Below are 27,318 nucleotides of genomic sequence, written 5' to 3'. Positions count from 1 at the left end.
AAGCTATTATGTAGCTGGTCATAATGTTTTGCTTCATCAATGTATATCATGTGCAGTCGACCACCAGATGTCACAAGCGATGAATCCGCCAGTATAAAAGAGGTGGGGGATTACAGTGACGTCAGCTGAGATAATGTCCACTAATAGAAGTCCGGGTACTTTTGGACACACTGTGTATACGGAACACCTAAACAAAAAAGATGTGTAATAAGTTACTGATGATAGCATACGTCAGGAGACATTAACGATCTCCTGAAGTTTTATTACGCGGTTTTTTTTAATGCACACATGAACTATGAACTAATATAACACTCCTGGGAAACTCTACTGCCGCTAAGAATATTTTCTTCTTTCAGAAGAATATCGTAAGATGCATTTTTGAATAATAGAGCACAATTGCTTGTACAAAAAACTTCAATGAATACAAAATATTTGCTTTTCCTAACTTGTACGTATTCCTTGTTCTGACAACGTCCAAAGGGAGTGCTCATTTGTACTAAACTTGGGCCAGCGTCCATATTTACGAAACCAGAAATAGAAACTTGATGAATATATCCTACACAAGACTACCTATAATCAAAAATATATCTGCGAACATTGTGGTAACTTGATCGGGAATGTTTTTCGAAAGTGTAAAGGAATTACCTGTCAAACTCAGAATGTTACAGCAATCGTGGATGAAAAGGAATTTGTTCTATATTTCTGAGGAGTCTGTATGTAAGAGTGTACATTGAAACATGATGTAAGTGAAATGTTGTGTAAGGTCAGTGGATTAACATTAAATGTAAATTTACGTGCGTTACTTAATTACGTAAGACAGCGATCAGCCTTCACGAAAATCATTTTTACAGTGACGCTGTCTCATACAACAGCAATGCTGTTTCACTGTGGTTACGCTTGTCTTTCATTTAAAAAATTCAACAGAGGCTTGGGATGCTGTAAAAATTTCAGTCGTAATAAAAATTCCAAACTGAAAAATATGAAACGAACAGTAGCCGAGAAAAGGTTGGCTGTGAAATGAACGTGCGAACCGTGAAAGTTGTAAGTTCACCGACGCCATCGAATATCTATTCGCACCAAGATGTGGTACGTAAGTGAAATAAAATACTCGATACGAAGCAGGAAACATGAAAAAATAATACACAATGAAAATAACACGCCCACATTTCCGTATTTAATTTCTGCAATAATTTTGTTTCCACCAGCAAATCACAAAACCTCAAAAAATGTCCATCAAGCGTTTCTTCGACTGATGCATCAGCCATCCAAGTATCGCTCCTGGTAACGTCAGCCTTTGCATTCTGAAACAGAACAGAATGATGAAATTAAATACTTTTCCGTATTAATGTAATAAACATAATGCGTTTGTTTATGCTTGTAGAATATTCCATTTAAAATATCAAGTTTGCTGTGAAGCACATTTGTCAAAAGTGATTCGTTAAGTACTAGAAGAACAAATCTTGTGCTGCAAAATAGACGTTAAGTCGTAATGATCATTCTCAGCATCATTATTTGATTGAGTTTTAGGATTTCACTATTCACAAGTTCAAAGGTTAGATTTTTTAAAAGTACATACATCTATATGTGTTTTCTTTGGCCCATTATGGATGCTGCACAAAGTAGAACGAAAGTTGGACCGCGTCTAATTACCACCAGACTTTCCAAGTATCTTCTTCTCCAGTTTCTTCACAATGAATGGATCTTCTGAACTGCCTCCAAAACTAGTGACTATCAGAGAAACTCAAATTTCAGCAGTAGATTAAATATTTCCAGAGTAAAATGGTTAATCTGTTAAAATTTGTTTTTATGTTATGCGTTATTTCTACTGTAATATATCAATTTTGTAACGGTCTATCCTGTCATAACTGGCAAACGACACAGACCTGGTAATAATAAAGGTAGAAAATGGCATAAGAAGCTGTTTGCAAAGCTTGATGGTAAGTTTCCTCGAAGCTTTGTATGGCTCAAAAGTAGCAGGTAATCATTTTCACATTTGCATAAGCAGTTTTTTGCTAAATTAATCTTAGAAAGAAAAGTTTACAGCGTAAATATCCAGAATATACATTGTGCCCCAAAAGGAATGGTCAGTATTAAGAATATGATAGGAACGAGTACACATGGGCTCTGAAATGCATGTCTTACGAGCTACTAGCACTTCTTCGTCTTCGATACTGTGAAAGAAATCTGTTCTACTGCGAGCTTTTTGCTTTCCATATTTTGGGAGGAGGCAGTATGGATCAAAACGAGGAAAAAATATCTAGTATAGATGGACACTAAAATGTATACATTAATAGGAGCACTTGTTCAGTGGAAGAGATGTGTTTCACAATCATGAAGATGAACAAGCGCTCATAGTTCATAAGGTATGCATTTCAGAGTTCATGTTTACTAGACTTTCGCGCTCCGAATGATCGTTCCAGTCATATCCTTAATACTGACTATTTCTAATCTTCCACGCAGAAACACCCGCCACAAGTAGTCACCACACGAAAACACACTCTAACGGTCCAAAAGATGCGCAGGCGAATGGTGTGCATTACAGTTCCAGCCCTAGAGTAAACTAACAGAATGATGTAGAATCCGACCTCAGAAACATATGCCAAATTACTGAAGAACAACTTTTTCCGGCGCAGAAAGCGCGCTTTCGAAAGGGGGAAGAAAAGAAACGAAAAAGCCAACGTTATTTCTGTACGATATTTTAAGTGCTACATCCCTCCCCCCACTGTTACTAGCTTGCTGACAAGGTGCAATGTAGTACTTGGAATAGTCGTGTTTGCGTCCTTGAAAGTAGAGAGAGAGAGAGAGAGAGAGACTAAAAGTATACCTCTCATCATTGCTAAAATGAATTTTTAAATCAAAGAATTGAAAAGTCAAAAACTTGAGATGTTCCATGCCCTCTTTTGCTTGTCTCCTCTCATTTTCATCAATTTTATTAATGTTCTATGTCATTGCACGGTAGTAACAGACCGAATAAGGTTATTGTAATGAGAGTATTTGTACTGAGAGCTCAAAAAATACTTTTCACTTGATTCCTAAACATGTTGTTTTACTTCCCTGGGGCCGGCCGAAGTGGTCGTGCGGTTAAAGGCGCCGCAGTCTGGAACCGCGAGACCGCTCCGGTCGCAGGTTCGAATCCTGCCTCGGGCATGGATGTTTGTGATGTCCTTAGGTTAGTTAGGTTTAACTAGTTCTAAGTTCTAGGGGACTAATGACCTCAGCAGTTGAGTCCCATAGTGCTCAGAGCCATTTGAACCATTTTTGAACTTCCCTGGGTGGCCTGTGCGAGGCGAGCATCAGAGGACGCGGCACACTGCGTTTCCGGTTGGAGGCTGCACTTCCCTGAATTCTGAGGAGTTCATACATTAGGCTCAAGCGCCAGGCGGAACGACTTACGTCGGTCGAGTTTCACCTATTGTACGCAGGGCGAAACGACCTGAGAGACGTTTGAGTGTCGCCGCAGTTTGTGTGTTTACCGTTCCAGCGCGTCCGGAATGAAGATTCCTGGCACCAACTGACTGCCTTGTCCTCTTGATTTTGAGAATACTTGTGGACTGGGCCCTGCTGTGTGCGACTGTCTGGCGCCGGATGGCCGATGGTCTAGGCGGGTTGTTTTCGTAGCCGGTCAAATGGCAAGTTCAGTGCCCTCAGCTGAATAGCAGAGGCATGATTGGTCAACTTGAACTGAGGCTAGTTGACGTGATAAAGCCCTGCTCGAAATTGGAGGGAACGGTCGCTGTTGGCACGAATGGTGTTCTGAGATGGTGTAGCAGAATTTTGGAATCTGAACTGAATGCTGATTCGCAGTTTTCGAGGAGAGTAGGTAGCAGAGCAATGTTGGATTCACTCTTGCGTTGCACGGGCAGTGGATTCGGGATCTGATCTTCCTCGGAGTTGGGCGGTCTTGCGACTTGGTCGCCCGTTTTCGGAAGAACTTAAAATTCTCGAACAGCCTTCGCGGCCAGGGGTTGACACAGAATTTCTGCACGGCAGAAGTCGGCGCCTACATCATCAGGACGTTGCCTACCGACAACGTGCTGCAGATTTCAGTACTGGTACAGTATTTTGCGGCACCAGCATTGTGGGACCTTATCAATTTTATACTGAATCCCTCAGCAGCACGCGCGTTTGCTTTGCTACAAGTCCACCTTGCTTGTTTCTCCATATGATCCCATTTGAGCTATCACTACTAATTGCGATACTGCCGCATAGTCGGGAGATTAATATCTGATTCCTTAGGACCTCCAGTCATTATCGTCAATCTATTGCATCACAGAGAGTAGGAGCCCCTTGTTCTCAAGCCAACTCTTATTCTCATAATATTTCAGTATATCCTATCCTTTAACCTACTGTGTGCGTCGACAATCATGTGCATTTATGTTCTGATATATAATAAAACTCATTGTGATATTTAATCCACATATCACTTCGTATATATAGGCAGAATCCCATTTCCTGTTGTTTATTATGATAAAGTTCTCTTTTTTGAGTAGATTACGATTTTTATTAAATTATTGCCAGTGTGCATCCTTATTTTACCAACTAGCAGGGTCCACCATTTCCTTCCGTTACCGTTGTGTACATAATTGATTAGATGGTAGATAAGGAGGGGGTCGAGTCCATGTCTCGTTCTCATGCAAGATTCGTCTGAATTGCAGAGGTACAAACTCTTCTCCACCCCGGCTCCTCGCAAACTCTACGACGGATAAATGTGACTGGCTAAATGTAAAACATTATGACTAATAAATGTGATCGTGATCACTGGAATAATCACGGATGTACGAGCCACTGTGTAACACATTAAAACCTCCTGATTATAGATGCTTAGCCCAGAGTCCAAATTCTGCATAACATTTGAAAAGTTTCAGCATGCATGTCACGTAGTCGGTTAAAGTAGAACGCTGGTACCCACTTAAATTTTCTCCTTCCCTCTCTTCAAAATATTAAATTTACTCTGTCAGATGGTTGCATTTAGTAATTTCCGCACTACAGGCATTATGAACTGGGGATTCCTCCGTCTGGAACATTGGATCTTGTGTCAGTGGACAGTGTCCTAAAAATAGGGGGGGGGGGGGGGGGGGTGACTGCATCCCATCGGAATGACCAGTATGAGGTACGCCCGAGACGGGTGTTTGACTTCACCGACCGCAACTTATTGCTCCTAACCACAAGCCAGTCTTTCTCCATCACGGTGGCAACACAGCGAGTGCCATCACCTGATTCCCAAACACTTCGTTTGGTCCCTTTAATCTTTAAACCAACCAACCAAACACTTCGCTCAGTGGCAGAGAGGGCAAAACAAGCGAGCACGTGTCTCAGGTCATATGAAGACATCCGACCGTTTTGTGAGAAAACGCAGTTTCCTAAGTGATTTATACACCTTTTAGCAGGCGATAAGTTAAGCCGATTTGTTGCCATAATGGGTTACGTCGAGGCTTCACACTTTGCGCTCGATGTTCGAAACCCGATTATTGTTTTTATTTTATTTTTCCCGTTTATTTACCGATGCCTGAAGAAGATTACTGCACGAATGTTTCTTATCACATTAGCGGGTATCAAGGCGTAATATTAATTTTAAAGTGACCATCTGGGCTTCACAACAAGTGCCATTTATTTATTATGTAATATTCTTGTGCATGGTATTTTCAGGGGTCCAATTTTTTTTTAAATTCTCGTATTTTTATATTTCATTCTTCCATCAGTTCTTATATTAATTCTTAAATTTTATTCTTCTTTTTATTCTTCAGGGAGATATGGTGTATTCCCTTGACAGATACCGATCGTAGAAACACTGGAAATATAGAAATTTCCAACACAACGAACAGCATACGAAGGCAGATTTACCGCTGTGACATTTCTGCGTATGTATCTCAATCGACATAGAAATGTCGTCAACACTGAGGAAGTTTTCGGAGGAGGGGATTAGTGTTTAACATCTCGTCGACAATGAGGACATTAGGGACGGAGCACAAGCTCGGATTAGGGAAGGATGGAGAAGAAAACAGGCCGTGTCCTTCCGAAGGAACCAACGCGGCGTTTGCCATAAGCGATTTAGGGAGATCAAGGAAAACCTGAATCAGGATGGCCGGAAGCTGTTCTGAACCATCGTCCTCCCGAATGCGAGTAGTGGTCTCGCGGTTTTAGGCGCTCAGTCCGGAACCGCGCGACTGCTACGGTCGCAGGTTCGAATCCTGCCTCGGGCATGGATGTGTGTGATGTCCTTAGGTTACTTAGGTTTAAATAGTTCTAAGTTCTAGGGGACTGATGATCACAGATGTTAAGTCCCATAGTGCTCAGAGCCATTTGAACCATTTGAATGCGAGTCCACTGTGCTAACCACTGCGCTACACTGTCCACCGAAAACAATTTCAAGTATTTTCTCATTTATTCCTTTTTTCCTTCACTCTCCAAACAGACAATTTGTAGACGAATAAGAACAATGTTGTTTGGACATACAATAGAAAACATTCGGTTAGTAATCTTCTACAGAGATTGGTAGATAAATAGAAAACAAAAACAAAAAGAATCATGCTTCGAACACGGGGCACAAAACTGTGACGCCATTCTGCCACCGCAGCGGTTAAATTTATTTTGGGCTAGAAGGCGTATAAAGTACCTCGAAAACTTCGACCAACATTTTCTCAGAAACGATCGTGTATTGACGGATATGCCGAGACTCGCGTTCGCTTATTCTGACCCCTCTTCTAATGAGCAAAGTTTCTATGAAATCGCGTGATGTCACTAGCCGTGTTCTCCCCGTCAGTTGCACGACCCTCTGGCACGACAGTGAGACGCCAGTCCGCAAGAGAATGGTACTGTCAAACATTACGTAAGTAGAGCATAATGATAAGCCGGTTTTTTTGAAAAGAAAGTTCAAGAAGCTGGTTCAAATGGCTCTGAGCACTATGGGACCTAACATCTGAGGTCATCAGTCCCCTAGAACTTAGAACTACTTAAACCTAACTAACCTAAGGACATCACATACATCCATGCCCGAGGCAGGATTCGCACCTGCGACCGTAGTGGTCGCGCGGTTCCAGACTGAAGAGCCTAGAACCGCTCGGCCACCACGGCCGGCGAAGTTCCAGAAGCAGCAAAATACTAAGCACAGATGATTCCGTCATCTCCAAAGCCAGGGACTGCTCCTCTGAGAACGCCGTTAACTTCTAACTACAATTCTCACTGTCCCCATATTTTTCAGTACGGTATCTCTGTCGGCCAGCCACTCTCAATGTCCTTCACTTTTTAACGCTTCCGGAGTCTCACATCAGTGGCTCCCATCTCAAACTAATATTCCAATCTGGCCCACGAGCATGAACATCGTCCTTGAAAGCTGAGTTTCAATAGTGAACCCATTCACTTGGGGTCCCTACAGTCAGCATACATGCTGGGTATCTGTAGTACTTTTCAACTTAAGAAACGTGTAGTTACGTAGGACATACTGTATAATAACTGTCGGTGCTGTGTCTTTTGGCTAGATGATGAAGACGATCTGGAACACCCACTGAAATGATTCTTTCTTACAAAGTAGGTTGGGTTGGGTTGTTTGGAGGAAGAGACCAAACATCGAGATATAGGTCTCATCGGATTACGGAAGGACGGGGAAGGAAGGCGGCCGTGCCCTTTCAGAGGAACCATCCCGGCATTTGCCTAGAGCGATTTTAGGGAAATCACGGAAAATCTAAATCAGGATGGCCGGACGCTGGATTGAACCGTCGTCCTCCCGAATGCGAGTCCAGTATGCTAACCACTGCGCCACCTCGCTCCGTACAAAGTAGGTGACTAGTGGTTTGCTGCTAGGCATGTTTCGAAAACTGATGTATAAAACCTTATGGCGAAATCTATGATGAAATGTAGACCAGCCACATACACTTATAAGCCAAAACATCACGACCACTGTAACCGCGAGGTTGTACGCTACATGGTAGCGCTGAGGGCACGTGACGCGGTAAGAGAAGTACATGAGCGGAGCAGAGACGGATGGGGTATCATTCTAGCGACGACAAGTGGCGCAAATGCGGAAATCTGCCTACTTAAGAGACTTTGACAGAAGTCAGACTGCTGTGGCCCGGTGTCTGGGCGCGAGCGTCTCGGAAACGGTGAAGCTGGTCGTCTGTTCGCGTGCTACTGCTGTGAGCAGCTGTGGAAAGTGGTTGAAGAGTGCTGAAGCCATAAGTAGGCGACAAGAAGCTGGACGTCCATAGCTCATCACAGAACATACACTACTGGCCATTAAAATTGCTACACCACGAGGATGACGTGTTACAGAAGTGAAATTTAACCGACAGGAAGAAGATGCTGTGATATGCAAATGATAAGCTTTTCAGAGCATTCACACAAGGTTGGCGCCGGTGGCGACACCTACAACGTGCTGACATGAGGAAAGTTTCCAACCGATTTCTCATACACAAACAGCAGTTGACCGGCGTTGCCTGGTGAAACGTTGTTGTGATGCCTCGGGTAAGTAGGAGAAATGCGTACCATCATGTTTCCGACTTTGATAAAGGTCGGATTGTAGCCTATCGCGATTGCGGTTTATCGTATCGCGACATTGCTGCACGCATTGGTCGAGATCCAATGACTGTTAGCAGAATATGGAATCGGTGGGTTCAGGAGGGTAATACGGAATGCCGTGCTGGATCCCAACGGCCTCGTATCACTAGCAGTCGAGATAAGAGGCATCTCTTCCGCATGGCTGTAATGGATCGTGCAGCCACGTCTCTATCCCTGAGTTAACAGATGGGGACGTTTGCAAGACAACAACCATCTGCACGAACAGTTCAACGACGTTTGCTGAAGCATGGACTATCAGCTCGGAGACCATGGCTGCGGTTACTCTTGACGCTGCATCACAGACAGGAGCGCCTACGATAGTGTACTCAACGACGAACCTGGGTGGACAAATGGCAAAACGTCATTTTTTCGGATGAATGCAGGTTCTGGTTACAGCATCATGATGGTCACATCCGTGTTTGGCGACATCGAGGTGAACGCACATTGGAAGCGTGTATTCGTCATCGCCATACTGGCGTATCACCCGGCGTGATGGTATGGGGTGCCATTGGTTACACGTCTCGGTCACCTCTTGTTCACATTGACGGCACATTGAACAGTGGACGTTACATTTCAGATGTGTTACGACCCGTGGCTCTAACCTTCATTCGATCCCTGCGAAACGCTACATTTCAGCAGATTAATGCACGACCTCATGTTGCAGGTCCTGTACGGGCCTTTCTGGATACAGAAAATGTTCGACTGTTGCCCTGGCCAGCACATTCTCCAGATCTTTCAGCAATTGAAAACGTCTGGTCAATGGTGGCCGAGCAACTGGCTCGTCACAATACGCCAGTCACTACTCTTGATGAACTGTGGTATCGTGTTGAAGTTGCATGGGCAGCTGTACCTGTACACGCCATCCAAGCTCTGTTTGACTCAATGCCCAGGCGTATCAAGGCCGTTATTACGGCCAGAGGTGGTTGTTCTGGGTACCGATTTCTCAGGATCTATACACAGAAACTGCGTGAAAATGTAATCACATGTCAGTTCTAATATAACATATTTGTCCAATGAATACCCGTTTATCGTCTGCATTTCTTCTTGGTGTAGCAATTTTAATGGCCAGTAGTGTAGATCGGAGGCTTGTGCGCTCTTAAATCAGGATAGGCGACGATGTGTGGCAGGTCTGACGACACAGTACAGTGCTGGCGCAGGCACGAGTGTTTTGGGGCACACCCATTAGCGTACAGTATTGAACATGGCGTTCCGCAGCAGAGGACCCCTATGTGATCCCATGCTGACCCAACGAAATCGTCAGTTATCATTACAGTGGGCAGGGGATCATCGAAATTGGACCGCGGCTCAATGGAGTCGTGTTGCCTGGTCGGACGAATCCCGTTTATTGTTAAACCAAGCCGGCCGCTGTGGCCGTGCGGTTCTAGGCGTTTCAGTCCGGAACCACGTGACTGCTACGGTCGCAGGTTCGAATCCTGCCTCGGGCATGGATGTGTGTGATGTCCTTAGGTTAGTTAGGTTTAAGTAGTTCTAAGTTCTAGGGGACTGATGACCTAAGATGTTAAAGTCCCATGGTGCTCGGAGGCATTTGAACCATTTTTTTGTTAAACCAGATCGATCGTCGTGTCCAGATAGGCTGTCATCCAGGCACAGCTGCTCGAAACCTGCAGCGCACCACGGACGCAGGCCTGTGGGAGCAGTATTATGTTGTGGGGAACATTCCCTGGGCTTCCATGATACCTGCGGAAGTAATCGAAGGCACCGTGACAGCTACGGACTACATGAACATATAGGGATCACCTGTAACCCCTTAGCTTGCCCCTTCCTCAACAGCGATGGCATCTTCCAGCAGTATAACTGACCGCGTCGCAAGACCAGAATCGTGCTGCAGTGGTTTGAGGAGCATGATAGTGAACTCACGTTGATGTCTTGCACATCAAATTTTGCTTGTCTGAATTAAGTAGGTATTAAGGTATTTAAGGTAGGTATTAAAATCCATGGAGAAGAAATAAAAACTTTGAGGCTCGCCGATGACATTGTAATTCTGTCAGAGACAGCAAAGGACTTGGAAGAGCAGTTGAACGGAATGGACAGTGTCTTGAAACGAGGATATAGGATGAACATCAACAAAAGCAAAACGAGGATAATGGAATGTATTCGAATTTAGTCGGGCGATGCTGAGGGAATTACATTAGGAAATGAGGCATCAAGGGATCATAAATTTAGTATTGGAGGGCCGCGTGGAGGGTAAAAATCGTAGAGGGAGGCCAAGAGATGAATACACTAAGCAGATTCAGAAGGATGTAGGTTGCAGTAAGTACTGGGAGATGAAGAAGCTTGCACAGGATAGAGTAGCATGGAGAGCTGCATCAAGCTAGTCTCAAGACTGAAGACCACCACAATAACAACAACAACGAATCCGATGAAACCCAACTGGGACGCCAGCTACGCGTCCATAAACCATCCTCCCGTCAGCTATGGGAAATGTGTGACCTGTACGTAGGTATGTGGTGCCACAAACTTATGGTAACCTGTTAAATTATTGTCGAATCCATGGCACACAGAATCACGCTTTTAAGTGGGTGGTCATAATGTTTTGGTTCAAAAGTGTGCGCTTGACAACATAATTCATTCTTTTCCTCGTCTTCGTTTTATTTTTAGGTTGTCAGTAGTAATTATCTTTGATATACATCATTATTTTCAGATTGATAGCAGTCGCCTTTCATTCAAACAGTGGAAGATGGAAACAGCACGGACAGATATTTTTTATCTTTAGGCTCATCAGCAGAATCACGCTTTGAAGTAGGTGGTCATAATGTTTTGGCTTATGAGTGTGTGCTCGACAACATACGAGGCGTGTTTTTAAAGTAATGTCAGTTTTGTTGTAGACACTAGTAATTCGCGCGCATACCGCAACGAGCGCGTGCGTCGTGTACCGGCATGCCTCTGGAACAACTGTGCTCAGTTTCAGCTCTGTAGCTAACCTGTACGGCTCTGTTCTGTGCTTTCAAAATGTTTAAGAGTATCAACTCACGCGCCGCGTGTGACGTTCGCTCAATGATACGGTTTTTGTCAGCAAGGAACCTGTCTGCTGCAGAAATTCATCGACAAATTTGCAAAGTGTATGGTGATACTGTTATTAGTGAAAGCAAAGTGTGTAAATGGGTACGAGAATTCAAAGATGGCCTTGACAACGTCCATGATGATAACCGTTCCAGTTGCCCTTCTTTGATTACAGACGATTTGGTGGCTTCATTTGAAGCGAGGATTCGTGAGAACAGGCGCTTCACACTGACAGGTCTCTCAAACGAATTTCCTGACGTGTCGAGATCAGTGCTTTACACCTAAAGTTTAGGAAACTGTGCTCCCGTTGGGACCCGAATCTCCTAACAGAGGACCACAAAAACCAAAGATTCGATTGTGCAATGAAGTTCTTGACTCATTATCACGAAGAAGGTGACAGCTTCTTGAGTCAGATCGTAACTGGAGAAGAAACATGGCTTTCGCATATCATGCCCGAATCGCAGCAACAGAGCACCGAATGGAGACACACACACTCGCCTGTAAAGGTGAAGCCGAAACAGATTGTCCCAGCGCAAAATCACAGCGTCAGTGTTTTGGGATAGGCATGGTGTTTTGTTGGTCGACTTCATTGCAACGAGGAACCATAATCAATGCAGAAGCGCACTGCCAAACCCTGAGAAAGCTACGTAGAACGATTCAAAACAAAAGATGCGGCATGCTGACAAAGGGAATTGTCCTTCTCCATGACAATGCAAGACCTCACACTGCAGGTCAGATCCGCGGTTTATTGGACAGTTTTGGCTGGGAAGTCTTAGACCATCCACCCTACAGTCCTAATCTTGCGCCGAGCGATTACCATCTTTTCCACAACCTCAAACAACACCTCAGTGGCAAGCATTACAATGATGACGACGACGTGAAAACGGCAGTGAACTCTTGGTTATTGGAGCAGGCGGCAAGTTTTTATGAAGAGGGTATTTTAAAATTGGTTGAGAGGTATGATACGTGTTTGAACAAACTTGGCAACTATGTCGAAAAATAGAGTGAAGTATGTACTTTCTGAAAATAAATTTACTATTTTGAAATAACCTTTCGTTGTGTACTTACATGCAAACGGACCTTACCTAAAAAACACGCCTCAATTTATTCTTTTCCTCGTTTTCGTCTTATTTTCAAGTTGCCAGTAGCAATCAGCTTCAATATACATCACCATTATTATCAGACTGATAACGGTTGGCCTTCATTGAAGCAGTAGAAGATGGAAACAGCACGGAAAGATATTGTTTAACTTCTAGATTTATCGAACAACCATAGAAAATACCTCTAAATCCTTATTTGCAAGCGAAGGATGTACTCTTATTTTAATACAAGAAAAATGGCCAAGACAAATACAAACGGATTCTTCTTGCTTCTTTAAGGAAAAGAAGAAAACAATTACAGACATTAAGAGAGAGCGGAGTAGCACAGAAGAGAACAAGCATTGCTATTAAGTTAGTGGGCAGTGCTTGGCACTTCCCTGTAAAACATAATGCGAGCGCACCCAGCGGTAGATCACGTCGGAGAACTCTTAACCCTACGAGAATCCGCGCGAAGTGTCCGCGCAGTTTGAGGCGGCATGTCACGGACTGCGCTGCCCCTCCCGCCGGAGGTTCGAGTCCTCCCTCGGGTATGGACGTGTGTCTTGTTCAAAAATGGTTCAAATGGCTCTGAGCACTATGGGACTTGACTTCTGAGGTCATCAGTCTTCTAGAACTTATAACTACTTAAACCTAAGGACATCACACACATCCATGCCCGAGGCAGGATTCAAACCTGCGACCGTAGCGGTCGCGCTGCTCCAGACTGCAGCACCTAGAACCGCTCGGCCACCCCGGCCGGCCTGTTGTTCTAAGCGCAAGTTAGTTTAAGTAGTGTGTAAGTCTAGGGACCGATGACCTAAACAGTTTGGTCACTTAGGAATTCACACATTTCCCTACGAGAACGTTGCTGGTTAACCTGCGATTCAGCACACAAGATTTTCCCAAACGGTGGACTGAAATCCTAGTGCTGACTAGGTCTGCAACAATAGTAGCAGTAGCCGGCCGCGGTGGTCTAGCGGTTCTAGGCGCGCAGTCCGGAACCGAGCGACTGCTACGGTCGCAGGTTCGAATCGTGCCTCGGGCGTGGATGTGTGTGATGTCCTTAGGTTAGTTAGGTTTAAGTAGTTCTAAGTTCTAGGGGACTGATGACCACAGATGTTAAGTCCCATAGTGCTCAGAGCCATTTTTTGAACCAATAGTAGCAGTAGTAAAAAAAGATGCCGCAAGACCATGTTCATCTTCATTAATTGGAAGCCTACTCACGTTGCGTTTCATGTGTGTTTCAGAGCAGCCATACTGTGCCTGAATATTTGTAGCTTCATGGGATGACAGAGGTTAGCGTTGTGTTCATACTGTCTAGGCACACTGTTTTAGAGAAATACAGTGAACATTTTATAGTGAAATGCATTACACATTATATTACAGGCTCAGGTCGCTCAGATGATTCGTTATCTGTTTCGATTCATTGCCAAGCCATCACCACATGATTTGAGCACCTTACATAGCAACTCGTTACTTATTATGTAATTTATTCAGATCGAAGGACGATGACTTGGTAATCAGTCTTAGTCGTTAATTAAACCATTTGAGCGAGCTGACGCTGAAGCAATTTAAAAATAACTGCTCAAAGGTTTTTCATTTTTGAATACATCGTGGGAGCAGACAGCGATCAATGTTATTACTAATAGTTAGTATTAAAATCAGTCTTGATCACAAATTTATTTATTCTGGTAGCCGGTTTCGACCACACCCGTGGTCATCTTCAGACCTACAAGTCAAATACAAAGTCTGATCAGAGGGCTACATACATGGAAGAAAATTATATAAAAATACAAAGTTATAAAACGATGAATTACCAAAATTCTGTATGCGCAGGAACCTCGTTCTGGTGGTAAATCACTGCTAGACAGATCAGTGCACGTCTTACATCCTGGAGGCTCCGTCCACTTTTGACAGAATGATGTCATCGCTAACCAATGGATTAAAAGTCAAATAACAACGTAAAATTTCGTAATTAAAATAACAATGACAAGAATGTGAAAAATACATGGAACATAGCTGGTTCAACAGCTATTGTTAGACAAAATATGTAAAAATATTAACCATATGAGATAAATAAAACTTGTTTCTACAGTACATGGGTTGCCCTCTCTGGGACTGTCGGAGAACCACTTAGAAGCTACTGGTTACCATGGCAAGTATAGACGCCATTCCAAAGAAGTGGCGGCAGGCTACTCTCCAACGAGGTTGTTGTAATATCGATAGGTAAACGCTGTCACGTCACACGACGTAACATGAACGGCACCATGTCGTTATGAAAACCATAGACGCTCCACCAGGGCGCTTTCCATTAAGGAAGGTGCAAAAATCGTTGACTGACGTGTTGTAGTAATTGCTGTACATTTACAATTCCAAGGTGTAACAAGATATCCATTTGTAGAGATTATTCTATAGATAATAATTAGTTCCTGCAGATGAAAACTGAGAAAAAATAATCGAGAGGGCACAGTACTTGTGCATATTCTTGAAATACTGCCTATAACGCTCTTATATATATTTAAAATTTTACATGTGACAATATTAAACGGCAATGCTATGTTTTGTTTTACATGCCAGTCTTATAAACAAGAATATACTTAAAGCATAAAAAATAGTACAAGAAGACTAAGAATAAAACAATGACAGTGTAAGGTACGGAATTAACAGGTACCTGTGACAAACACTAAAGCAGGTGACAATAAAATATATGCACAACATTATATATATAATAACAGTTTATATTATCTTTTGCTACTTTGTAAAATGTAAAGGAAAAAGAAAAACTGAAGAGTGGCTAAAACTTATGAGACAGACTATGTTATCATAGAATAAGATCACTTGTACATAAGTATATAAAAATGTTTATAAAACAAATATAGAAATGTAAATCGTGTATATACCATTAGTCAGAAAGTAAAGGGAATTTTGTAGTTTTATATAATTTTCTTCGATGTATCTGATCAGACTTTGTATTTGACTTATAGGTCTGAAGATGACCACAGGCGTGGTCGAAACCAGTTACTAGAATAAATAAATGTGATCAAGACTGATTTTAATAGTAACTATTAGTCAAAGGTTTTTGGTTTCTGTTCTGAAGCTACTCTGGTATGGGGGGAGGGGGGGGGGGATAAGATGATTCACTAAAACAACCTATGTCTCGAGCGAATTTAGCTGTATAAGGGTTTCCCGTCGAGTTCTTATTTTATTCCTGCTGTATCATTCTTCAGTTGCGTCTACATAATAGCGTCTTATCTTTCCTTTTTTACCACCATTTCGTCCCAAAACAAGTACGTCTTCTCATCCCACCATTTCTTCTATTGACGCTTTCCTTCGATTCCTTTTCACCACCATTGTACTTGCAACACTCTTTCACATCCAGAAGTGAAAACACTGTACTGGGCGTTTAAACGTATGGGGCAAACGGTTTAAAAGCCACACTTGCACTTACAGATGGCCAAGGCCAACATTCGTCAAGCCTGAGCCGATCCGCCTGAGGTTCAGTCCCCTGTTCTTCAGAGCAGAAGAGTATGCTGGACAAGTAGGTGAATAAAAGTGACTAACATTTATAATGATAGTAATAATAAGAAACCATAAATGCTTTTACTTCTGATTTTTGAGAACATTTGGAAAACAGAAAATTTTCCAGAAGTAGGGAAAACAGCATTAATCCATCCACTACATAAATGGGGACACAAACAAAGTTGATAACAATTAAAGAGGTGTCTCTCTTCTACGATGGCACACAAAACATATTCAAAATCCCTCGTGAACAGAGTTGAAGATACTGTAGACAAAGAAGTGTAAGAATGTAAGAATGGAGCTTTAACTTGAAATCAGTAGCTCATAATTGAAACGTCCGCTAAGTCACGCAGGGCTAACAGGTAATTAGGATTGTGGAAAGGGCCGAGGGAGTTAGGTCGGATTCATTTCACAATTGTAACTTATTATCATTTAGTTCACAAATACACGTTTGAAAGAAATTTACTTCGCGGCTGAAGACACCCAAACAGATGCTTTAGAATAAGTTCAATTTTGAAAATACATGACACAGTTAAATTTACGAATAAGATAAATCGTATACACATATGAGATCAGCATGCGGAGCGGCTGAAGGCCGCCAGATTAAATCTTCAAAATTCCAAATATATTATGATGATTACTGAAGGCAGAGGGCCACAGTGTTTTAGGATTGTAACAGGGCTGATGGCCCCCAAGGTGCACAGAAAGAGACAAACAAACACTATACGATGGCTGAAGGCCGCAAAGTTAAATTCTGCAAATTAAGGAAATATATACAGCAACAATCGGTAAAACAATACATTAAATTTAAAAATTTCCTTTTTGCAACACCAACGGCGGAAGGCCCACAATAACTTGTAAAATCTTTCAGAGGAAATTACAATAGTTTTTCAACAGCAGAAGGCGATAATGTTTGGACTTAAAGGACACTCTGAGAACATGTGTCCAGAGCTGAAGGCGCTCAACTATCCTTGCCAAATTAAAAATATCAAATACAGTTAAATAACACCAACATTATCACTGTCAAAAGGATAACTAAGAGAACGGCACTCAGAAGTCTCCAGCGGATCGGTCTGCCCTCTTTCACTTTTTTTTCGGACGTCGTAAGACATCAGTTTCGTTGTTGATCAATTAGCTCAGTTTTTTTTTTTATTACAGAGGGCTGCTAACACTCTGACCGAACACGCTGAGCTAGCTACCGTGCCGGCGACTTAGTCGAGACAGGTGGTGAGTCCAACCACACTTAATTCATGGGAACCAACCAAGAGACAGTGAAGGACCGACCGACCAACCACTTTCTTGCCACGACGGTGTACACGAGAATTCAAGGCTCCAAAAGAAAATTACAAGTATCACTATCACCAAACAAACGTGTATGTGAACTGAGCTGCCAAAACTACACACCATGTTGGGCAGCAACAACAGATGAGGAAAAGACACTGCCTAAATACTACGTTAGCGGCCATTGCAGGTAACCAGAGCGCTAACGGCCACAAGGCAGAAAAATTCAATGGTTCACTTAACTACGAACCAAGATAATACGGTTAACTTCACCCAAAATGAACACAGCCTGAATTTACGTTAGCGGCCAGGGCAGGCAACCAGAACACTAACGGCCACAAGGCAGAAAATTCCGCTGGTGCACTTGACTATGGATAAATTAATTTGATCAATTCCATCTGATGACGGCTATCTCGAGCACTTCACTCGTTGTTGCTCACAGGAAAACCTCCACAACTGAACCTTCACGTCCTGTGTCGGCGAACAACGATGCTGGTACCGATCGGACAGCTCCAGGCAGACTCCGACACTGCGCAGAGACCGCCAGCGGCCCAGTACACTACGCCGCACGGAGATATCCTCGGAACCACCGACCGACCAACAATCCACCAATGTTCAGATGTTCAGATGTGTGTGAAATCTTACGCGACCTAACTGCTAACGTCATCAGTCGCTAAGCTTACACACTGCTTAACGTAAATTATACTAAGGACAAACACACACACCAATGCCCGAGGGAGGATACGAACTTCCGCCGAGACCAGCCGCACAGACCATGACTGCAGCGCCTTCAGACCGCTCGGCTAATCCCGCGCTCCCACCAAAGGTCAGGCCTAGCTTACGTGATGCCTGGCGGCAACGGTCGGGCCGACGATGTCCACGCAGGGCTCACCGCTCGGCTAATCCCGCGCTCCCACCAAAGGTCAGGACCGGCTTACGTGATGTGTGGCGGCAACGGTCGGGCCGGCGATGTCCACGCAGGGCTCACCGCTCGGCTAATCCCGCGCTCCCACCAAAGGTCAGGCCCAGCTTACGTGATGTGTGGTGGCAACAGTCAGGCCGGCGATGTCCACGCAGGGCTCACCGCTCGGCTAATCCCGCGCTCCCACCAAAGGTCAGGACCGGCTTACGTGATGTGTGGCGGCAACGGTCGGGCCGGCGATGTCTACGCAGGGCTCACCGCTTGGCTAATTCCGCGCTCCCACCAAAGGTCAGGACCGGCTTACGTGATGCGTGGCGGCAATGGTTGGGCCGGCGATGTCCACGCAGGGCTCACCGCTCGGCTAATCCCGCGCTCCCACCAAAGGTCAGGACCGGCTTACGTGATGTGTGGCGGCAACGGTCGGGCCGACGATGTCCACGCAGGGCTCACCGCTCGGCTAATCCCGCGCTCCCACCAAAGGTCAGGACCGGCTTACGTGATGCGTGGCGGCAATGGTTGGGCCGACGATGTCCACGCAGGGCTCACCGCTCGGCTAATCCCGCGCTCCCACCAAAGGTCAGGACCGGCTTACGTGATGTGTGGCGGCAACGGTCGGGCCGGCGATGTCTACGCAGGGCTCACCGCTTGGCTAATTCTGCGCTCCCACCAAAGGTCAGGACAGGCTTACGTGATGCCTGGCGGCAACGGTCGGGCCGACGATGTCCACGCAGGGCTCACCGCTCGGCTAATCCCGCGCTCCCACCAAAGGTCAGGACCGGCTTACGTGATGTGTGGCGGCAACGGTCGGGCCGACGATGTCCACGCAGGGCTCACCGCTCGGCTAATCCCGCGCTCCCACCAAAGGTCAGGACCGGCTTACGTGATGCGTGGCGGCAATGGTTGGGCCGGCGATGTCCACGCAGGGCTCACTGCTCGGCTAATCCCGCGCTCCCACCAAAGGTCAGACACAGCTTACGTGATGTGAGGTGGCAACAGTCAGGCCGGCGATGTCCACGCAGGGCTCACCGCACGGCTAATCCCGCGCTCCCACCAAAGGTCAGGACCGGCTTACGTGATGTGTGGCGGCAACGGTCGGGCCGGCGATGTCCAAGCATGGCTCACCGCTCGGCTAATTCCGCGCTCCCACCAAAGGTCAGGACCGGCTTACGTGATGCGTGGCGGCAATGGTTGGGCCGGCGATGTCCATGCAGGGCTCACCGCTCGGCTAATCCCGCGCTCCCACCAAAGGTCAGACCCAGCTTACGTGATGTGTGGTGGCAACAGTCAGGCCGGCGATGTCCACGCAGGGCTCACCACTCGGCTAATCCCGCGCTCCCACCAAAGGTCAGGACCGGCTTACGTGATGTGTGGCGGCAACGGTCGGGCCGGCGATGTCCACGCAGGGCTCACCGCTCGGCTAATCCCGCGCTCCCACCAAAGGTCAGGCCTAGCTTACGTGATGCCTGGCGGCAACGGTCGGGCCGACGATGTCCACGCAGTGCTCACCGCTCGGCTAATCCCGCGCTCCCACCAAAGGTCAGGACCGGCTTACGTGATGTGTGGCGGCAACGGTCGGGCCGGCGACGTCCACGCAGGGCTCACCGCTCGGCTAATCCCGCGCTCCCACCAAAGGTCAGGCCCAGCTTACGTGATGTGTGGTGGCAACAGTCAGGCCGGCGATGTCCACGCAGGGCTCACCGCTCGGCTAATCCCGCGCTCCCACCAAAGGTCAGGCCTAGCTTACGTGATGCCTGGCGGCAACGGTCGGGCCGACGATGTCCACGCAGGGCTCACCGCTCGGCTAATCCCGCGCTCCCACCAAAGGTCAGGACCGGCTTACGTGATGTGTGGCGGCAACGGTCGGGCCGGCGACGTCCACGCAGGGCTCACCGCTCGGCTAATCCCGCGCTCCCACCAAAGGTCAGGCCCAGCTTACGTGATGTGTGGTGGCAACAGTCAGGCCGGCGATGTCCACGCAGGGCTCACCGCTCGGCTAATCCCGCGCTCCCACCAAAGGTCACACCCAGCTTACGTGATGTGAGGTGGCAACAGTCAGGCCGGCGATGTCCACGCAGGGCTCACCGCACGGCTAATCCCGCGCTCCCACCAAAGGTCAGACCCAGCATACGTGATGTGAGGTGGCAACAGTCAGGCCGGCGATGTCCACGCAGGGCTCACTGCTCGGCTAATCCTGCGCTCCCACCAAAGGTCAGGACCGGCTTACGTGATGTGTGGCGGCACCGGTCGGGCCGGCGATGTCCACGCAGGGCTCACCGCTCGGCTAATCCCGCGCTCCAACCAAAGGTCAGACCCAGCTTACGTGATGTGAGGTGGCAACAGTCAGGCCGGCGATGTCCACGCAGGGCTCACCGCACGGCTAATCCCGCGCTCCCACCAAAGGTCAGGACCGGCTTACGTGATGTGTGGCGGCAACAGTCGGGCCGGCGATGTCCAAGCATGGCTCAACGCTCGGCTAATTCCGCGCTCCCACCAAAGGTCAGGACCGGCTTACGTGATGTGTGGCGGCAATGGTTGGGCCGGCGATGTCCATGCAGCGCTCACCGCTCGGCTAATCCCGCGCTCCAACCAAAGGTCAGACCCAGCTTACGTGATGTGAGGTGGCAACAGTCAGGCCGGCGATGTCCACGCAGGGCTCACCGCACGGCTAATCCCGCGCTCCCACCAAAGGTCAGGACCGGCTTACGTGATGTGTGGCGGCAACGGTCGGGCCGGCGATGTCCAAGCATCGCTCACCGCTCGGCTAATTCCGCGCTCCCACCAAAGGTCAGGACAGACTTACGTGATGTGTGGCGGCAATCGTTGGGCCGGCGATGTCCATGCAGCGCTCACCGCTCGGCTAATCCCGCGCTCCCACCAAAGGTCAGGCCTAGCTTACTTGATGCCTGGCGGCAACGGTCAGGCCGACGATGTCCACGCAGGGCTCACCGCTCAGCTAATCCCGCGCTCCCACCAAAGCTCAGACCCAGCTTACGTGATGTGAGGTGGCAACAGTCAGGCCGGCGATGTCCACGCAGGGCTCACAGCACGGCTAATCCCGCGCTCCCACCAAAGGTCAGACCCAGCATACGTGATGTGAGGTGGCAACAGTCAGGCCGGCGATGTCCACGCAGGGCTCACCGCTCGGATAATCCCGCGCTCCCACCGAAGGTCAGACCCAGCTTACATGATGTGAGGTGGCAACAGTCAGGCCGGGGATGTCCACGCAGGGCTCACCGCTAGGCTAATCCCGCGCTCCCACCAAAGGTCAGGACCGGCTTACGTGATGTGTGGCGGCAACGGTCGGGCCGGCGATGTCCACGCAGGGCTCACCGCTCGGCAAATCCCGCGCTCCCACCAAAGGTCAGGCCTAGCTTACGTGATGCCTGGCGGCAACGGTCGGGCCGACGATGTCCACGCAGGGCTCACCGCTCAGCTAATCCCGCGCTCCCACCAAAGGTCAGGACCGCCTTACGTGATGTATGGCGGCAACGGTCGGGCCGGCGATGTCCACGCAGGGCTCACCGCTCGGCTAATCCCGCGCTCCCACCAAAGGTCAGGCCCAGCTTACGTGATGTGTGGTGGCAACAGTCAGGCCGGCGATGTCCACGCAGGGCTCACCGCTCGGCTAATCCCGCGCTCCCACCAAAGGTCAGGCCCAGCTTACGTGATGTGTGGTGGCAACAGTCAGGCCGGCGATGTCCACGCAGGGCTCCCCGCTCGGCTAATCCCGCGCTCCCACCAAAGGTCAGGCCCAGCTTACGTGATGTGTGGTGGCAACAGTCAGGCCGGCGATGTCCACGCAGGGCTCACCGCTCGGCTAATCCCGCGCTCCCACCAAAGGTCAGGACCAGCTTACGTGATGTGTGGCGGCAACAGTCGGGCCGACGATGTCCACGCAGGGCTCACCGCTCGGCTAATCCCGCGCTCCCACCAAAGGTGAGGACCGGCTTACGTGATGTGTGGCGGTAACGGTCGGGCCGGCGATGTCCACGCAGGGCTCACCGCTCGGCTAATCCCGCGATCCCACCAAAGGTCAGGCCTAGCTTACGTGATGCCTGGCGGCAACGGTCGGGCCGACGATGTCCACGCAGGGCTCACCGCTCGGCTAATCCCGCGCTCCCACCAAAGGTCAGGACCGGCTTACGTGATGTGTGGCGGCAACGGTCGGGCCGGCGATGTCCACGCAGGGCTCACAGCTCGGCTAATCCCGCGCTCCCATCAAAGGTCAGGCCCAGCTTACGTGATGTGTGGTGGCAACAGTCAGGCCGGCGATGTCCACGCAGGGCTCACCGCTCGGCTAATCCCGCGCTCCCACCAAAGGTCAGGACCGGCTTACGTGATGTGTGGCGGCAACGGTCGGGCCGGCGATGTCCAAGCATGGCTCACCGCTCGGCTAATCCCGCGCTCCCACCAAAGCTCAGGCCTGGCTTACGTGATGCGTGGTGGCAATGGTTGGGCCTGTGATGTCTACGCAGGGCTCACCGCTCGGCTAATCCCGCGCTCCCACCAAAGGTCAGGCCCAGCTTACGTGATGTGTGGTGGCAACAGTCGGGCCGGCGATGTCCACGCAGGGCTCACCGCTCGGCTAATCCCGCGCTCCCACCAAAGGTCAGGACCGGCTTACGTGATGTATGGCGGCAACGGTCGGGCCGGCGATGTCCAAGCATGGCTCACCGCTCAGCTAATCCCGCGCTCCCACCAAAGCTCAGGCCTGGCTTACGTGATGCATGGTGGCAATGGTTGGGCCGACGATGTCCACGCAGGGCTCACCGCTCGGCTAATCCTGCGCTCCCACCAAAGGTCAGGCCCAGCTTACGTGATGTGTGGTGGCAACAGTCAGGCCGGCGATGTCTACGCAGGGCTCACCGCTTGGCTAATTCCGCGCTCCCACCAAAGCTCAGGACCGGCTTACGTGATGTGTGGCGGCAACGGTCGGGCCGGCGATGTCCACGCAGGGCTCACCGCTCGGCTATTCCCGCACTCCCACCAAAGGTCAGGACCAGCTTACGTGATGTGTGGTGGCAACGGTCGGGCCGGCAATGTCCAAGCATGGCTCACCGTTCGGCTAATCCCGCGCTCCCACCAAAGCTCAGGCCTGGCTTAAGTGATGCGTGGCGGCAACGGTCGGGCCGGCAATGTCCAAGCATGGCTCACCTCTTGGATAATTCCACGCTCCCACCAAAGGTCAGGACCGGCTTACGTGATGCGTGGCGGCAATGGTTGGGCCGGCGATGTCCACGCAGGGCTCACTGCTCGGCTAATCCCGCGCTCCCACCAAAGGTCAGGACCGGCTTACGTGATGTGTGGTGGCAACGGTCGGGCCGGCGATGTCCAAGCATGGCTCACCGCTCGGCTAATCTCGCGCTCCCACCAAAGGTCAGGCCCGGCTTACGTGATGCGTGGCGGCAATGGTTGGGCCGGCGATGTCTACGCAGGGCTCACCGCTCAGCTTATCCCGCGCTCCCACCAAAGGTCAGGACCGGCTTACGTGATGCGTGGCGGCAGCGGTCGGTCCGGCGATGTCCACGCAGGCCTAACCGCTCAGCTAATCCCGTGCTCCCATCAAATGTCAGGCCCGGCTTACGTGATGTGTGGCGGCAACGGTCGGGCCGGCGATGTTCAAGCAGGGCTCACCGCTCGGCTAATCCCGCGCTCCCAGCAAAGGTCAGGCCCAGCTTAGGTGATGTGTGGTGGCAACAGTCAGGCTGGCGATGTCCACGCAGGGCTCACCGCTCGGCTAATCCCGCACTCCCACCAAAGGTCAGGCGCGGCATACGTGATGCGTGGCGGCAACGTTCGGGCCGGCGAAGTCCACGCAAGGCTCACCGCTCGGCTAATCCCACGCTCCCACCAAAGCTCAGGCCCAGCTTACGTGATGTGTGGTGGCAACAGTCAGGCCGGCGATGTCCACGCAGGGCTCACCGCTCGGCTAATCCCGCGCTCCCACCAAAGGTTAGGACCAGCTTACGTGATGTGTGGCGGCAACGGTCGGGCCGACGATGTCCACGCAGGGCTCACCGCTCGGCTAATCCCGCGCTCCCACCAAATGTCAGGACCGGCTTACGTGATGTGTGGCGGCAACGGTCAGGCCGGCGATGTCCACGCAGGGCTCACCGCTCGGCTAATCCCCCGCTCCCACCAAAGGTCAGGACCGGCTTACGTGATGTATGGCGGCAACGGTCGGGCCGGCGATGTCCAAGCATGGCTCACCGCTCGGCTGATTCCGCGCTCCCACCAAGGTCAGGACCGGCTTACGTGAAGCATGGCGGCAATGGTTGGGCCGGCGATGTCCACGCAGGGCTCACCGCTCGGCTAATCCCGCGCTCCCACCAAAGGTCAGGCCCAGCTTACGTGATGTGTGGTGGCAACAGTCAGGCCGGCGATGTCCACGCAGGGCTCACCGCTCGGCTAGTCCCGCGCTCCCACCAAACGTCAGGACCGGCTTACGTGATGTGTGGCGGCAACTGTCGGGCCGGCGATGTTCAAGCAGGGCTCACCGCTCGCCTAATCCCGCGCTCCCAGCAAAGGTCAGGCCCAGCTTAGTTGATGTGTTTTGGCAACAGTCAGGCCGGCGATGTCCACGCAGGGCTCACCGCTCGGCTAATCCCGCACTCCCACCAAAGGTCAGGCGCGGCATACGTGATGCGTGGCGGCAACGTTCGGGCCGGGGATGTCCACGCAAGGCTCACCGCTCGGCTAATCCCACGCTCCCACCAAAGCTCAGGCCCAGCTTACGTGATGTGTGGTGGCAACAGTCAGGCCGGCGATGTCCACGCAGGGCTCACCGCTCGGCTAATCCTGCACGCCCACAAAAGGTCTGACCCAGCTTACGTGATGTGTGGTGGCAACAGTCAGGCCGGCGATGTCCACGCAGGGCTCACCGCTCGGCAAATCCCGCGCTTCCACCAAAGGTCAAGCCCAGCTTACGTGATGTGTGGTGGCAACAATGAGGCCGGCGATGTCCACGCAGGGCTCACCGCTCGGCTAATCCGACGCTCCCACCAAAGGTCAGGACCAGCTTACGTGGCGGCAACGGTCGGGCCAGCGATGTCCACGTAGGGCTCACCGCTCGGCAAATCCCGCGCTCCCACCAAAGGTCAAGCCCAGCTTACGTGATGTGTGGTGGCAACAATCATGCCGGCGGTGTCCACGCAGGGCTCACCGCTCGGCTAATCCCGCGCTTCCACCAAAGGTCAGGACCGGCTTACGTTATGCGTGGCGGCAGCGGTACGGCTGGCGATGTCCACGCAGGGCTCACCACTCGGCAAATCCCGCGCTCCCACCACAGGTCAAGCCCAGCTTAGGTGATGTATGGTGGCAACAGTCAGGCCGGCGATGTCCACGCAGGGCTCACTGCTCGGCTTATCCCACGCTCCCACCAAAGGTCAGGACCGGTTACGTGATACGTGGCGGCAACGGTCGAGCCGGCGGTGTCCACGCAGGGCTCACCGCTCGGCTAACCCCACGCTCCCACCAAAGGTCAGGCCCAGCTTACGTGATGCGTGGCGGCAACGGTCCGGCTGGCGATGTCCACGCAGGGCTCACCGCTCAGCTAGTCCCACGCTCCCACCAGAGGTCAGGCCCGGCTTACGTGATGCGTGGTGGCAACGGTTGGGCCGACGATGTCCACGCAGGGCTCACCGGTCGGCTAATCCCGCGCTCCCACCAGAGGTCAGGCCTGGCTTAGGCGATGCGTGGTGGCAACGGTCGGGCCGACGATGTCCATGCAGGGCTCACCGCTCGGCTAATCCCGCGCTCCCACCAAAGGTCAGGCCCGGCTTGCGTGGCAGCAACGGTCGGGCCGGCGATGTCCACGCAGGGCTCACCGCTCGGCTAATCACGCGCTCCCACCAAAGGTCAGGCCCAGCTTACGTGATGCGTTTTAGCAACAGTTGGGCCAGCGATGTCCACGCAGGGCTCACCGCTCGGCTGATCCCGCTCTCCCACCAAAGGTCAGGCCCGGCTTACCAGATGCGTTGCGGCAATGGTCGGCCTGGCAATGTCCACGCAGGACTCACTGGTACTGCAAGCCGGCGACTGGCTGGCCCAGGCTGCGCTCCAGACGAGTTGCAACTGACAGCCAGGACCCAACTCACGATCCGAACTGCCTGCCGCCTTGAACTCTCCTCCTCGCACGTTCCGACTCACTGCCAGTACGCCAACAACACTAAAAACAAGTTGTCAGTTGAAACTACAGTAACTACACACACATTTTGACAAACACTTACACGAAGACTTGAACGATACTCTACAGTTACTAAGCACGCACGAAGACAAATTGGAGTTGATGCACGCGCACACACACACACACTCACACACACACACACACACACACACACACACACACACAGCTGACTCATGAACGATCGACGAGCGGAAACGCGTCGTTCTGTAGGACGACCGACCGACGATCCACCAAGACCGTGGCCCCGCTCACGTGATGCGTGGCGGCAATGGTCAGGCGAGCCATGTCAACACAGACCTGACTGCGCCAATCCGACTGCACTAGTGCCTCATTGGAACTCCTCGATTGGCAGGTCTGGACTGCACTCCAGACGCGTTCCACCTGACTGACAGGCCTCAAGTCGCTATCCGAACTGCTTACGATAGACAACGACCGGGAAGTAATAGCAGTCGAGCAAATATACTATGAGAGGGGATATATTGATATGCGCTGCCAACACTGCTCACGGTCAGGCAAAGCAGCAACTCAGTGACAACAGTAGTTTAAATTAACGTAGTGAGGTGGAAGTACGTTAAAAACAGGGTGTAAAATACATGATAGCGGGAACACGAGCCACACAAGGCTCAATAATACATAAATACCGTTGTTGTGTAGGCAGTTGTGTGCTTCCAATTCACAGCGATATCCAAACTCCCTGATTTCGGAGCCACACAGGGCTGCCACTGGCTGGTAAATTTGTGGGCAGAAGGTAGGGCATTCCT

At 49.9% G+C, this 27,318-nt stretch overlaps 1 long non-coding RNA gene across 1 annotated transcript; it reads right to left on the bottom strand.

Annotated features, from left to right (window-relative positions):
- Positions 1-1,152: 1,152 nt before the first annotated feature.
- Positions 1,153-27,318, bottom strand: LOC126199304 (uncharacterized). Its single transcript, XR_007540147.1, has 2 exons — positions 27,199-27,318; positions 1,153-1,301 (listed from the first exon to the last, which is right to left on the bottom strand). It is a non-coding gene; the product is annotated as an uncharacterized LOC126199304 (long non-coding RNA).

Source organism: Schistocerca nitens, chromosome 8 (assembly GCF_023898315.1).
Source record: "Schistocerca nitens isolate TAMUIC-IGC-003100 chromosome 8, iqSchNite1.1, whole genome shotgun sequence".
In the NCBI taxonomy this organism is placed as follows: Eukaryota; Metazoa; Arthropoda; class Insecta; order Orthoptera; family Acrididae; genus Schistocerca; species Schistocerca nitens.
Note: the sequence above shows the minus strand (reverse complement) of the source record. Positions and strands in the feature narration are given on the sequence as shown.